The following is a 16,472-nucleotide window of genomic DNA, read 5'->3' as shown; positions in this document are numbered from 1 at the left end:
TCTATCCTAGCAATATTTTTTAGTCTACCCTTGAGCTGAAGTTGCAGCACTCCAGAGGATTCTCATATTTGGCCTCTCCAAGCCCAGGGTCAAAGTTTCAGCTCCTGCTCCCACAATTCCTGAAGTTGCTGGCCCTGGTGATTTCCATGCAGCAGGTGCTACCAAACCTCCAGTCACATGCTCCGTGCTCTGCTGCTGGCTGCTCTCTATAGGTGACTATGATCCCAGCCCTTGAGTTTCTGCTGCTTCTTTTTTTTTTTTTTTTAGATTTTTCAGCAATACATCGAAAAGAATACTTGATATCATATATTTTCTATGTGATACAGAGGGTTTTCAGGTTATATTGTCTTCCAGACTGCCAATCTTTAGATAGTTTTAAAAAAAATTACCTGTATTTCCTGTCAAATATGATATCAAAGATTGAACAAAACATTTAAAATTTCATGAGTAAAGAGTACAGTGGGTGTATTTTAGCCTGTAAATCTCACATGAACTTTCAGTGGCTGTTTTCTTTTTTTTCTAAATTAATTACTAGAAGAACAAAGACAAATCATACTAATACATATAGGCATGACAGTTCAATACTATTCCAATTCCTTTTCCCACGTAATATTTTCTTTACTTCATGATTCTGTGTATTTGGTGGCTAAGGCAATTAAAACTACCAACATTTAAGGATTGATCCTTGAAAATATTATTGCCCTTAGTTGAAGTAAGCCAGTGTTGGGGCTCTCAACGGTGGAATTATCACATCTGTACCATAGTAGTTATCTTTCCTCTTGTCTCAGATTTCCAAATTTGGCTGCATAGTAACCCATTAAGATCATTCTTTCATTCATCAAGCATTGCTTGGGTATCTTCTGTGTGCTAGGGTCCATGAAGGATAGTGGGAACACAACAGTGAACTAGACACAGGTATGGTTTTACTCTCATGGAGCTTATTTGTGGTAAGAGACAGAATATAATAACCATGCAACAGAATAAGTAAAATAATTAAAGATTACAGAGAGTGCATTGTAATTAGGGATAAAGGGAGAGAAAGGTTGGTTTTAGATCACCCTTGTTCAAGGAATGGCATTTCCGAGAAGGTGACATTGACACCAAGGCCCAAAGGATGAGAGGTAGTGTAACAAAATTAGCAGAATCACTTTCAGGTTTATTAGGAGTCCTCTTGCACTTTTCAACTTCATGAGTACACTGCCCTGCAGTACAGAAGAAGGATAATAAATATTAATGGGGAAAAGTTAGTCCAGACAGATTATGATAATAATAATAGTGAGAATAGCTAACCTTTACGTGCTTACTACATACAGGGCATCTTCTAAGCACTTTGTGTGCAATCATTCATTTAATTTTCACAACATCCCTGTGAGATTAGATACTATTTTTATCTCCATTTTACAGAAATTAACTTGTATAAGTTCATATGCCTACTGAATGACTCAGCTACTGTATGCCTTCTCAAAAGTTTATTTTGATTTGTTGTATTTATTTTTTGAAAAAGCTGATTTTATTTTTCAGTAATGAGATTAGGTTATATTTGCACAGTGGAAGCTTTTGCAAACTTAGTATTTTTCTTATTTGATCTTTATAAACTGTGACATAATTATTCTCATTCAAAAAATAATTCAGTTGAGATCCAGAGAGTTTAGTTAACTTGTGCATGTTTATTTCACTAGTATGTTTTAGATCTTTTGCTCAAATTCTGGTGTTCTGACTCTAACTAGTAGGCCTTCTTTACTATGCAATGTTTCAAATAAATGCATTCTCAAGGTCACAATAATACACAATTATAGGAAGGAAAGTTATTTTAGTGTTCTAAAATCAGAATAGCATATGTATTAAATGATTAAGAACTTTAATCATTGGATGACCTTTGTTATTTACTTTTTTAAAAAATTATATTTATTTATTAATTTATTCCAGCTCATTCCTTGAACGATTTGAGGCAGTTAGTGTCTATTATCGTGAATTATTTTTATAGATTCTTTGAAAATACAGAAATGCTCTAGAAATATCATCAGATATTACATATTTGGCTTTGTATATTTATATAGATGTTTTAAATAAAAATACCACTTTATAGTAATAATTAAAAACAAATCTGCATAAAACTCATCATATGAGCCAACTGTGGAAGTAGTCAATAAAAATATACATAAGCAGATTCATAGTAGCAACACCCTATTTATCTGAGCTTGTCTTATGTCAACAATGCTAATATATAAGACTTCTTAGCTGTAACAGAAGTTCCTGGAGACTTCTTAGCTATAACAGAAGTTCCCCGTGATAGATTCAAGAATTGTTAATGGAAGCTATTGTAGACTGTGGCAACAGTTGTATGACTATATTCACTACAGCTGTAATTGTTGCTTAAAGTACCCATGGGAACATTCTTCAATTAATCATCTTCAGAACAAGGGATATCATACACTGGAATATATAAATAAAGTATTTGAGTATGTATTTATATTTCATATCAAATTAAATTTAAGGCACTTAGAAATATAACATTTTTATGATGCTTTAAATTTGCAAAGCATTTTCACATACTTTCACAATTTGAGAAATACAGAATATGCATGAGTTAATTGGATAAGAATTATTATCCTGTTTTTATACAGGAAAAAAAGAGACTGTGTGGGTAAGTGACTTATCCATGGGTCATGGTTAGTAAATGGGAAGTCAAAACCTTGAACCTTGTGTTCTGACTATAGAGTCATCTCTCTCTAATCATCCTGCACAGATTTTTAAGAAAATAAAAATACCGACATATTTTACATTTTACCCCTTTTAAGTATAGTAGAATTTTTTCAAAATTATATTAAAAATATAATAATTTGAGTCCAAAAATTTTAGATTCACATATGGTTAGCCAAGCAAAGGAATTTTATTGCTCTTACTAGTTTCATTTGAATGGACATTTAATATTTGGCAAAAAATTTCAACTTCAGAATATGGCTTCTGTGATTTCCATAGCTAAACACTTTGAACACATTTTCTGAAAACTTACCATATTGTATTTGAATTGATTGTTCATCTGTCTGAAGAAGGTATGAAGTTATTGACATCCGTACTTGTATATTTAATCTTTATTTCTAGTCTGATTCTATAACTTTTAAATATAACTAATATAAAATAAATGATCTCATCAGGTGTGTGATTTTATACATATCCTAAAATTCTCCCTAGACTTTTTCCAAGAATCATATTCCTGTTCCAGTCCGTGTTATCATAGCTGGCTTAAGATTTCCTATAATAAACTACTCTTTTCAACTGTCACCCATTAGTAATTAATACCATTAATATTACCAAAATTACCTATCTTTTAAATCATACTATTTGAAAACTCTCTAGTATTCTGTCACACCCCTTAGGTACCCATTTTAAAATTATTGATACATAATAGTTGTTCATATTTATGGGGTACATGTGATATTTTGTTACATGCATACAATGTGAATTGTATGCATTGTGTGGGTAATTATAATATCCATTATCTCAAAAATTTATTTCTTTGTGTTGAGAACATTCTAGATCTTCTCTTACAGCTATTTTGAAACATACAATAAATTATTGCTAACTGTAGTTGCCCTACTGTACTACTGAACACTAGAACTTATTCCTTCTATCTAACTGTATTTTTGTACACGTTAACCAAGTTCTCTTCACCCCGACGCCTGCCACCCTTTGTAGCCTCTGGTAACCACCATTCTACTCACTACCTTCAAGTGATCAATTTTATTTAGCACCTGCATGTGAGTGAGAATATGTGATATTTGTATTTGTGTGCCTGGCTTATTTTATTTATCATAATGTCCTTCAGTTACTCCCATCTTATTAGAAATGACAGGATTTTATTCCTTTGTCATGGCTAAATAGTATTCTATTGTGTATATATATCACATTTTCTTTATCCATTCATCTGTTGTTGGATAACTAGATTGATTCCGTATCTTGGCTGTTGTGAATAATGCTGCAGTAAACATGGAAATGGAGGTATTTTTGACATACTGATTTCATTTCCTTTAGCTGTATACCCCAGTAATGGGATTCTTGGATCATATGGTAGTTCTATTTCTGGTTTTTTTGAAGAAACTCCATACTGTTTTCCATAGTGGCTGTACTAATTTGCATGTCCATCAATAGTGTATGAAAATTCCCTTTTCTCTACGTCCTCACCAGCATCTGTTAATTTTTGTCTTTTTGATAACAGCCATTTTGACTGGGGTGAGATGATACCTCAATGTGGTTTTGATTTGCATATCACTTATGATTAATGACACTGAACATTTTTTCTTATACCTTTTGGCCATTTATGTCTTTTTTTAGAGAAATGTCTGTTCAAATCTTTTGCCCATTTTTAATTGTATTATTTGTTTTTGCTATTGTTTGAGTTCTTTGTATATTATTGTTATTAATCCCTTTTCAGATGGATACTTTGCAGATATTTTTTCTCATTATTTAGGTTGTCTCTTTGTTGATTGTTTCCATTGCTGTGCAGAAGCATTTTAGCTTGACATAATCCCATTTGTCTATTTTTGCTTTTGTTACCTGTGCTTTTGAGATCTTACTCAAAAAATATTGGCCCAAACCAGTGCCCTGAAGTGTTTTTTCCCAGTGTTTCTTCCTGGTAGTTTCACAGTTGTGGGTTTCGTATTAAAGACTGTAATCCATTTTGATTTATTTACCCATTCCTGAGACTTCAGTGAGCCATTAATTAACAGTCCTAGGAACACTGTTTAATGTGTAGAAGATTAAGATCTGTCCCAGCTACATCACTTACTAGGTATAACACCTGAAGGAAGCAACACATTTTCTAAGTGATTAATTCCTTATCTTTAAAAAGATAAAGGATCAAACAAATATATTTCATAAACTAGGAAGCATCTTATTAAAGCACTTCTCTGCATACTTAGGGATACTGATAACTCTTCTGCAAAAGTATTCCTCTACATTGTGTGTAAGTAGTAGAATTGCTGCCTTTTTGTTTTCCATATTAAATCATTAGTTTTAAGGTAAAGTTATTTTCATCCTTATGGTGATCTTGTATCAATGTGAGAGACCCAGTACTTTGAAACATGAATGAAATGAAGTAAATCCAAACCCGGAGAAATCAGGGGAAATAGCAGACCACTAGAGACAAAAGGCAAAATTTATCAAGGCACTAAAAAAACAAAAAACAAAAACCTTCAATGGAATGAATGAATGACAGCTTAAACTGTCAGCCAACATGCTAAAAAATATTTGTAAAGCACAAGAAATTACAAGTGGCCTGATGTATTTGAAAAGAACCATAGAGAGTGTTTAGAAGTGAGATCATACAGTAAGTAAAATTAAAAGTTCACTGACTGTAATTACATACAGGAGAAGAGCTTCAGAATTAGTTAACTGGATGAGGGAAATGACTAGATGATAGATAGAATAATTTATTCAGAATATGGCATAGAGACAAAGGAATGAAAAACACAGAAGATATATGAGTTATGAAGGGAAAAAGAAGGTCTGTCATTAATTAGGACTCCTGAAGGATGGGAGACTAAATGGTGAAAATTTTTTTTTCAAGAGAAGTTAGAATGGCAACTGACTTCTCAAAAGCAATAGTAGAAACCATAAGACAGTGGAACAGATCTTCAGTGTGTGCTGAAATAAAATGCATCAGTATAAATTCTATTCTCTGTTAAAATATTTCATAAAATGAGGATCAGGCCAAGTGTGGTGGCTCATGCCTGTAATCTCAGCACTTTGGAAGGCAGAGGTGGGCAGATCACCTGAGGTCATGAGTTCGAGACCAGCCTGACCAACATAGTGAAACCCCGTCTCTACTAAAAATACAAGCAATTAGCCGGGCATGGTGGCATGTGCCTGTAATCCTAGCTACTCAGGAGGCTGAGGCAGGAGAATAGCTTGAGCCCAGGAGGCAGAGGTTGCAGTGAGCTGAGATCATGCCATTGCACTGCAGCCTGGGTGACAGAGCAAGACTCTGTCTCAAAAAAAAAAAAAAAAACAAAGATTAGGATCAGAAAAAAAAAGTCTAACCTCCAAATCTAACATTATTCTCCACTAAACTCCTCACTAGAGGAAGCTATTTGATTAGAGTAAAAGTGATCTGAGATATAATAAAATCGAAGAGTAAAAAAAGTGACAAATAGCTTGACTTATAACTGTCTTTAAAGTTAAGCTTTAAGTGTGATGCTTACTGTACATTTTGATAGATAACATATCAAGTTAAGAAAGTTTTCTTCTATTTTTAGCTTTCTTTTTTTTTTTGAAATGGAGTCTCGCTCTGTCGCCCAAGCTGGAGTGCAATGGCGCGATCTTGGCTCACTGCAGCCTCCGCCTCCTGGGTTCAAGCGATTCTCCTGCCTCAGCCTCCTGAGTAGCTGGGATTACAGGTGCCTGCCACCATGCCTGGCTAATTTTTGTATTTTTTAGTAGAGAGGGGGTTTCACCATGTTGGCCAGGCTGGTCTCGAACTCCTGACCTCAGGTGATCCAACCACCTCGGCCTCCCAAAGTGCTAGGATTACAGGCATGAGCCACCGCGCCCAGCCCTATTTTTAGCTTTCTAAGAGTTTGTAGTGGTTTTTTTTTGTTTCTTTTTTGTTGTTGTTGAGACAGGGTCTTTCTCTGTTGCCCAGGCTAGAGTGCAGTGACGTGATCATGGCTCACTGTAACCTCAAACTGCTGGGTGTGTGTCACCATGCCCAACTATTTTAAAAATTTTTTTGTAGAGATGGGATCTCACTTTGTTGCTCAGGGTTGTCTTGAATACCTGGCCTCAAGCAGTCCTCTCACCTTGGCCTCCCAAAGTTCCGGGATTATAGGCATGAACTACCATGCCCAGCCTGTAAGAGTTTTTAATTAGGAAAAATTGTTTAGTTAAATAACTTTTTGAAATTTATGGAGATGATAATAGAGTTTTCCCCAATTTACTCTGTTGATATAGTGAATTACATTAATAGGTTTCCTTATGCTGATCTATTCTTATATTCTGGGGGTAAACTCTACTTAATGATATTGTTCTCTTATTAGATTATATAACTGCAAGATCTGTAGTGATAGTCCTTGTTTCATTTCTGATAAGAGGATTTGTGTCTTCTTTTTATTTTTCTTGTTCTTGCTAGAAGCAACAATTTAGTTGATTTTTCAAGAGCCAGCTTTTTGTTTCATTGATTTTCTTTGTTTTTCTATTGTCAGTTTTATTTATTTCTGCTCTTATCTTTGTTAGTTCCTTTTTTTCTGCTTGCTTTGGGTTTATTTTGGCCTTTTTCTAACTGCTTGCTATAAGATCTTAGAATTCTCTTTTCTGATATAACTGTTTAGTGCTATAAATTTCCCTTCCATCACTGCTTTAGCTGCATCCCATATTCTTTTAATATACTATATTTTACATTTCATTACGTTCTTGCTTTTTAAATTTTCTCTGAACCTTCCTCTTTGACTTGTGTATTATTTAAAAATATATTGTTTAATGTATGAGTGTTTGCAGGTTTTCCTTTTTCTTTTTTGTTATCACATTTTAGTTTTATTCCGTTATGACCAGAGGCTAGTCTGTGTATATTTCCAAATTTGTTGAGGTTGGTTTTATGGTCTAGATATGGTCTATCTTGTTGAATATTTCATGGGAACTTGAACAAAATTATGATTTCAGCTGCTGTTGAATAGAGTGTTTTATAGTATTTGGTAGCAATTAAGTATGTTTAATTAAGGTATGTACTTTTTTTTAAGTATATAGGTTGTCTGTGAAGTCTCTCTTCATTCCTGAAGGATATAGAATTTGCAGACAACAGTTCTTTAAGAAAAAAAAAAAGTTGTTGTTTTGGAGAACAATTGTGCCACTTTTCTTTTGGCCTCCATAGTTTCAGTTAAGAAATCTACTCTCATTCAAATTAGCATATCCCTATAAGTAATGCATTATTTCTGTCTGGCTACTTTCAAGATTTTTTTGTCTTTCGTTATTAAAAGTTGGCTTTTAAAAGTAGTCCATTACTTAAATTTTGACTTCTCCAAAAACAAGTTATTAAGAATGTATTCTGTATTGCAAGATAATATTTTTTCTTCCTGACTGTACGAGACTAGAAAAACTGTCTTTAAATAATCAATTACTCTTGGCTTATTTCTGCCCTGCTTTACCTCGGTTCTGGAGCTTAGTGCCTAGAGTTCTACTAGGAATATTCAGTGGTTTTGTTTTTTGGTTGTTTGTTTCTAAGAGATATTTTTGGAAAGAGAGGCACTCATTCTGGTCTCATCTGCTTTATAGTTTCTACAAAGCCCTTACTGTTCCAATAATGCTTTCTGGACTTAGTTATTTTTATGAATTTATTTTTATACTGCATTTGCATTCCAGTGGTATAACTACCCCTCCAAAAATGGTGCCTTTTAAACTTTTATTTAAGATAATGCACTGTCACAATGGCTGTTAAGACTATGATTAAAAGATGGTAGGAGGAGCATTTTGAAATATGAAGTGGAATTTGACCTTAGACTATGAAAGGTAGTGAGAGTACTCAAAGAGTGGCTCTTTTTTTTTTTTTTTCTTTGAGACGGAGTTTCGCTCTTGTTGCCTAGGATGGAGTGCAGTGGCGCGATCTCGGCTCACTGCAACCTCTGTCCACCCCGGATTCAAGAGATTCTCCTGCTTCAGCCTCCTGAGTAACTGGGATTACAGGTGCATGCCAACACGTCCGGCTAATTTTTGTATTTTTAGTAGAGACAGGGTTTCACCACGTTGGCCAGGCTGGTCTGAAACACCCGACCTCAGGTGATCCACCCGTCTTGGCCTCCCCAAGTGCTAGGATTACACGCGTAAGCCATTGTGCCCGGCCAGGGTAGCTCCTTTTTTATGGGCACACTTCCCATCTGACCTGTCAAGGTAACAAATTCCCTAGCCCTCGTCCACCCAGCTGGTATTTCCAGATCTTTATATTAGAATGTGGCTGTGCCTCTAGGCTAGGGGATATAAGAGAAACAAATAAATGTTATTTCCTTATTCTTATCCAAGTGGTGGTCTAGCCTCCTTTTGTGATATTTATTTACCTTTTACATTATAAACAATTTAAAAGCAAGAATATGCTTTACCTAATTTTGTATGTTCTATAGTGCCCACACCATAATTTGATAAATATTACATATTTTCTCAATATTCATAAAAAACATTATATACTGTTGTTTAGTTTATGATTAAACATCATTATCTTCTCTGATTTCTTGATGAATTATTGATTCCCCTACCGTCTGAGTCAGATCCAGCTAAGTTCTGCAGTAGCACGTTTTGCTGCAGAAACTTTTTTGGCAATGGCAATCTTAAAGCAGTTTCCTTTTTAGAATTTGTGTTTTCAAATTTGCTTCATATGTTGTCCAATTACATTAACCAAATAATCTTAAATTAGTTTAATCAAGCCTCAAATAAAAGACTTTTGCTAAGTGTCAGAATTTGGAATTAAAAGCAACAGAGCACAGCCCATTCAACAAATGCCTTGGGTTTTCTAGTTAATCTAGCATATAAACATTGAGCATGAAAACTACTAAATCTGAAGAGACCTTTAGCAAACCCTTTAACACTAAAAGGGCCTTATTTCATGGATCTTCATTTTAAAAATTTCTGTATTTGGAGTTATGTGATTGTTATTGTATCCAAACTTATATTTGTCCTTGGTTTATATTTATTTACAGAATTCTTATTTGAAAGATAAAAGGTATTAAACTGTACCAGAGCCATTTTTTTTTCCTGTCAGGAATTGCAGAATTTTAAATAGCCTCATTTGCGTTTTTGTGATCTGTGTTCACACCGCTAGTAATAATGAAGTAGAAAACTACTCTTTTTGTACCTTATTGCTAATCTCCAGAGTTTTCTTTTACCTTACCCCAATAGTTTGTGTAGTACACATTCCTTGTAGGGTATTCAGTTTATATACGTCAGATTCTCTAGGGCCATGGCTTTTGCCAGATGAAGCACTTTTGATTTTGAGGCTGATGAAACACAGTGCCGTTATTGATCTGTGCGTGACATAGCCTGTCTCTCTCCTAGCAGAGTGTAGCAACATTTATCCAGGAATTTGTGAAATGTCACTCGGATCATGTTCGCAAGGTAAACTGTGCAAAACCCAGGATCAGAGCTGAGAATCCATGTGGAATTGGACGTGACTGTCTTATTCCTATGTCCTGTCTTCTATTCTAGATGAAGCAAGTGGTATTTGTTAACAGAATATCTGTGTCCTATATTAGACTTTGTAGGAAACTATTATTACCACTTGGAACACTGTATACTATAAAATTATACTTCTTATACTCTGTTTTCAGATTCATTTCTTATCTTACCAAAGAAAATATTAATATGAGAATATGTGACCTGAATAGCATCAGTTAGAAATTTCTTTTCTGTTTAAAATAAAGCAGTGTTATAATATATTGCACAATTTTATATTTCTGGTAGTGTCCTGATTTTTTACATCAACATACTTTCAGATAGGTGTGTCTCATCAATATCAATATTTCAGGAAGTGAAAAATTGTAGCATATTTATCACGATTGAATTGATATACTATTTAACTGTGCATATATTTTAGAGTTTGGTTTTAAATGACTAGAATATTGGTATGCATATGGATAAGTATGTTTGTTACAATTCAATTTAGTTTAATGTACCTAACACATGTAAAGCGCTATAATAATGGGATTCAACAATGAATTAAATGTGATCCTTGTCCCCGATAATAACACAGTTGAACATATGTATAATAATAAAAGGAAACTGTGAGATATAGAGATATATATGTATATGTGTGCATGTGTATATATACCATGGATGTTTAAATGCATCTGGAGAGAGAGAGTTATTCGTTCCTGTCATTCTTGATTAAGGCTTTTGAAGGAGTGGTATTTGGGCTTAACCTTAAGGTTTTGTATGATTTTGGAAGTTGTGTGCATTGAGCAAAGTCATTAGAAGAAAGGATAGCTTGAAAAGACATCCAGCTGACATAGCAGTTTGTTGAGAATAGTGAATAATCTGGTTTGGCTGTGGTTCTCAACCCTGACCACTTATTATCCTCACCTAGGGAACTTTGAAAAATACTTGTGCCAAGGCCTGACCATAGACCAATTAAATTTGACTATCTAAGAGTTAGGCCCTGTACCTTGGTAGTTTTTTAAAGCTCTCAGGTGATTCTGATGTAGAATAAGGACTGAGACTAAGGCTCGAGAGACTAGAGATTGAATGCAAGCAACTAGATAAATTATTGTTTAAATATCAAGGCAAAAGATGATTAGGAAGAGATCTAGACAATATTAATAGAAATAGAAAGTTTTTTAAAAAACAAGAGACTTTGCAGTGTTATAACCCCAAAAGTTTGATGACTAATTGCATATAGGAAGGTAAAGAAAAAAGAGGTATTTAAGATATTTTTCAGATTTTTAACAAAGTGAGTAGAAAGTTGATGATAGAAGAATTATATTTGTGACAATGTAATATACTAAATATTGTGGTGAGAAAATACCAAGAAAGTTGAATAAAATATTAAAAAGGGCCTCATAAATGCATACTAGAACTTGCAAAAAAAATTAAAAAGAAACTAAATCCTTAGGATCTAAAATCAACAACAGCTTATCGTTTGTAGCCAAATGGTAATTTGTTAGTGAACTGGAAATATCAAGTAAGTAGTAGGATATATGAGTTTAAAATTTAGGGGATAAGCCTGGGCTAGACATATAAATTTTGCAGCCATGAGTATGTAGATGGCATTTAAAAATGAAGCTGAATGAAATCACCAAGGGCGTGGAGATAGGTACAAAAGAGATAAGGTCCAAGATCTGAGCTCTAGGCCCTCCAATATTTAGAAGTTGGACAGATGAGAAAGGACCAGAAAGGAGAGACAGTGAAAGGGAAAAGCAAGAGAAAAGAGTATCTTAGAAGCCAAATGGTTAAAGTATATCAAGAAGGGAATGATATACTTTATCATTCTCTATGCCAACTGCTGCTTATTAGAATCAGTTCATGGGAGGAATTGAGGAATGGGAACAGAAAGAGAGGAATTGGAGGATATAATTAAATATGCATACATTTTAGAGTTATTTTGAGGAGATTTGCTGGAAAAGGGAGCAGAGAGCCTCTAAAATATAAACATCTAATAACTTAGGCTCAAAATAAATAATTCATGTATTGATAATATCAGTACTTTTAAGTAATGCTGATAAAAAGTCATTAAAGATATACATTATTTTAACAGGGCAATAAAAAGTCTTTCTCTAAGTATTTATCAAAAATGTTCACATAACTAGGCCACAAAACAACATTCCATAAATTTCAAAGGATTTGTATCATATAAATAATATTATCTAACACAAGTGAAATAGAAAATACTTTAAAAAGTTAACTTAAAAATATCTGATGCGAATTTATAGAGGCATTTCTAAAAACTAATGGGTCAAAGAAGAAAACAAAATGAAAATGAAAAATACTTCAGATTGAATCACAATGAAATAACACAGATGGAAACTTTTAGAATGTGACTAAGGTGGTACTCAGATGGAAATTTATATCCTTAAATACTTGTAGTAAGACTAGAAGAAGTCTAAGAATCACAGAGCTAAACATTTTATTTAAGAATGAGAAATTGAATAAACCCAGTGTTGTAGACTAAATATATGTGTTCCCCCATAATTCATAACCCCCAATGTGATCATTTCAAAAGTGGAGGCTTTGAGAATTAGTTAGGTTTACATTAGTTCATGAGGGTGGGGGTCCCCATGATGGGATTAATGCCCTTATAAAAAGAGGAAGAAACAGGAGATCTCTCTGCTCTCTGCCATATGGCAACTTGGAAGAATGGCCTCACCAGACACCAGATCTACCCACAACTTAATCTTGGACTTCCCACCATCCAGATCATAATAAATAAATGTTTGTTATTTAAGCCATCCAGTCTATGATAATTTATTATAGCAGCCCAAACTAAGACACCCAAAGAAAATAGAAATATTAAAATAAGTGCAAAGTTGATACTGTAGAAAGTAAAAATGCAGCAGACATGATCAACAAATCCAGAAGCTGGATCGTTGAGACTAATAAGTTGACAAACATTAACAAGTGTTGATAAGGATATAGAGAAATTGTAACCTTCATACAATGCTATGGGAATGTAAAATGGCACAGGCATTTTGGGAAATGGTTTGACAGATCCTCACAAAGTGAAACATAGAGTTACCAAATAACCTACCATTTCCACTCCCAGGTATACATTCAAGAGAACTGAAAACACGGCCAGGCGTGGTGGCTCAAGCCTGTAATCCCAGCACTTTGGGAGGCCGAGGCGGGTGGATCATGAGGTCAGGAGATCGAGACCATCCTGGCTAACAGGGTGAAACCCCTTCTCTACTAAAATAAAATACAAAAAAAAAAAAAAAAAAAAATGAGCCGGGTGTAGTGGCGGGCACCTGTAGTCCCAGCTATTCGAGAGGCTGAGGCAGGAGAATGGCGTGAACCTGGGAGGCGGAGCTTGAAGTGAGCCGAGATCACACCACTGAACTCCAGCCTGGGCGACGGAGCGAGACTCCGTCGCAAAAAAAAAAAAAAGAACTGAAAACATAAGTTCACATAAAAAACTTGTACATTCATTGATAGAAGCATTATTCATAGTAGCCCAAAGGGGAAACAACCTATGGGTCCATCAACTTATGAATGGAGAAAAAACTGTGGTGTATCCATACAGTGGATTATCATTCATTAATAAAAAGGAATAAAATACTAACATATGTTACAATATGGATGAACCTTGAAAGCATATTGCTGAGTGGAAGAAGCTAATAATAAAAGACCATATACAGTATGATTCTACTTATATAAAATGTCCAGAAAAGGCAAAATCCATAGACAGAAATTGGATTCAGTGGTTGACTAGAGCCAGGGATTGGAAAGGAGTTTCTGTAAATGGGCATGAGGTTCTTTAGAAGTACTCTACAGTTAGTCTGTGGTGATAATTGCACAACTCTGTAAATATACGAAACAGCCTTAAGAAATAAACTTAAAGAAGTGTACACCTTAAAAAGATAAAAACGTGCCAACCAAGAATATTATGTCTGGCAAAACTGTCTTCAAAAATGAAAGTGAAAGAGACTTTCCCAGACAGACAAAAGTAGAGGGACTTCATCACCACTAGACCTTTCTTAGAAGAAATACTAAACTGAGTTCTTCAAGTTGAAACAAAAAGATGCTAAACAGCAATACTTAAAAGCATGTGAAAGTATAAAGGTCACTGGTAAAGGTAAATAGTGGTGTGTAATCACTTTTTATTCTGGCATAGAAATTACAATAATAGGTATTAAAAAACATAACTAAAAATATGATAATGAATACATAATATAAAAAGATGTAATTTGTTTCACCGAATTACATGTGAGAAGTAAACGTATGAATATTTTGTATGTGATTGAAGTTATGTTGTTATCAGCTTAAAAGATTGTTATAAACAATATATTTTATGTAAGCTCCATGGTGATCACGAAGAAAATACCTATAGAAGATACACAAAGAAAGTGAAAAAGGAGTCAAAACGTGTCACCGCAAAAAAAAAAAAATCAATGAAATACAATGAAAGATAGCAACAGAGGAAAAGAGAGACAAAAGAGCTGTAAGACAGAAAACAACAAGGTAGCAATAGGAAATTTTTTCACAATCAATAATTAAATATAAATGGATTACATTCCCCAGTCAAGAGATGGAGCATTGCTGAATGGATTAAAAAAACAGAATTCAACTATATCCTGTCTCTATGAGACTCACTTTAATTTTAACGACACAGGCTTATAGTGAAGAGATGGAAAACTATATTCCACACAAAGGGTAAGCAAAGGAGAGAAGGGGTGGCTATACCAATATCAGATATTAAATCAAAAACCATTATAAGAGACAAAGACATTCACCTGAAAGAAGGGCCTATTCACCAAGAAGATAAAACAGTTATAAATATTTATGTGGCAAACCTCAGAACTCCTGTATGTATAGGAAGCAAACTTTGACAGCTGAAGGGAGAAATAGGCAGCAACACAATAATAGGAGGCGTAAGTACTCCACTTTCAACAATGGATAGAACAAGATTAATACGGAATCAGAGGACTTGAACAAGACTGTGGACCAATTGAACCTAACAGATGTGTAGAGAATACTCTACCCAACAACAGCAGAATATATATTCTTCTCAAGTGCACATGAAATATTTTCCAGGATAGACTACATGTTAGGCCAAAAACATACCTTAAATTTAAGAAGGTTGAAATAATACAAGGTATCTTTTCTGATCATAATGGTATGAAGCTAAAGATCAATAGCAGAAGGAGAACTGTAAAATCCACAAATGTGTAGAAATTAAACAAAACATTCTCTGTTTTTGAGACGGAGTCTTGCTCTATCACCCAGGCTGGAGTGCAGTGGCATGATCTCAGCTCACTGCAACCTCCACCTTCTGGGTTCAAGTGATTCTCCTGCCTCAGCCTCCTGAGTAGCTGGGATGACAGGCGTGAGCCACCATGCCTGGCTAATTTTTTGTATTTTTGGAGAGACAAGGTTTCGCCATGTTGACCAGGCTGGTCTCAAACTCCTGACCTCAAGTGATTCACTCGCCTTGGCCTCTTAAACTGCTGGGATTACAGGCGTAAGCCACCATGCCCAGCTAAACCAAACACTCTTAAACAACCAATGGGTTAAAGATGTCACAAAGAAAATTAGAAAATACCTTGAGACAAATGAAAATGAAAACATAACATACCTGAATTTATGGGCTGCAAGCATAAGCAGTTGTAAGAGGGAAGTTTATGTACTGCACACTTGAAAATGTGTTAAGAAAGTAGATCTCGTGTTTTTTTACCACAATAAAAAAGGTAAAATTTTTTTGATAAAATTAAATATCTGTTCATCATAAAAATTATCTTAGCAAACTAGGACTAGCAGGGAACTTTCTTATTCTGTTAAAAGGTGTCTACCAAAAACCTGAAACAGTTCTGTTAAAAGGTGTCTACCAAAAACCTGAACTAGCCATCATACTTAAAGAAGTTAGATGCATTCTTTTTGAAATCAGGAAGAATACTTCTATGCCTGCTATCATTGTTTGTCTTTGATGTTGTACTTGAGTACCTAATCAGCACATTAATATAAGAGACAGAAGTGAAAGTTAAATATATTAGAAATGAAGAAACAAAACCATCATTAGTTCCCATGCATTATGCTTGTCTCCACAGAATCTGAAGACAAATTACTATAATTAATAAGAGATTTCAGCAAGATTGCTGGATCAGTAATATACTAAGATAATAGGACTCATATTCACCAGCAAACAACAGAATATGCAATTTAAAAGAAAAAATATTGTTTAAATAATAGCAGGTATTGTGTGGTATCTAGGAAGGGAAGTTGTATTACAATTTCAGGGATTGTTAAAATGTGAAATAGTGTCTTTAAATTGCTATATGGTTGAGGAGTCTATA

The 16,472-nt window shown here is 34.3% G+C and overlaps 1 protein-coding gene across 2 annotated transcripts in view; it reads left to right on the top strand.

Annotated features, from left to right (window-relative positions):
• CNTLN (centlein) overlaps positions 1–16,472 on the top strand; it is a 352,494-nt gene that overhangs the window by 283,381 nt on the left and 52,641 nt on the right. The window lies entirely within an intron of this gene.

This window comes from Pan paniscus, chromosome 11 (genome assembly GCF_029289425.2).
Source record: "Pan paniscus chromosome 11, NHGRI_mPanPan1-v2.0_pri, whole genome shotgun sequence".
Taxonomy (NCBI): domain Eukaryota; kingdom Metazoa; phylum Chordata; class Mammalia; order Primates; family Hominidae; genus Pan; species Pan paniscus.
This window is presented reverse-complemented; position numbering and strand designations above follow the sequence as displayed.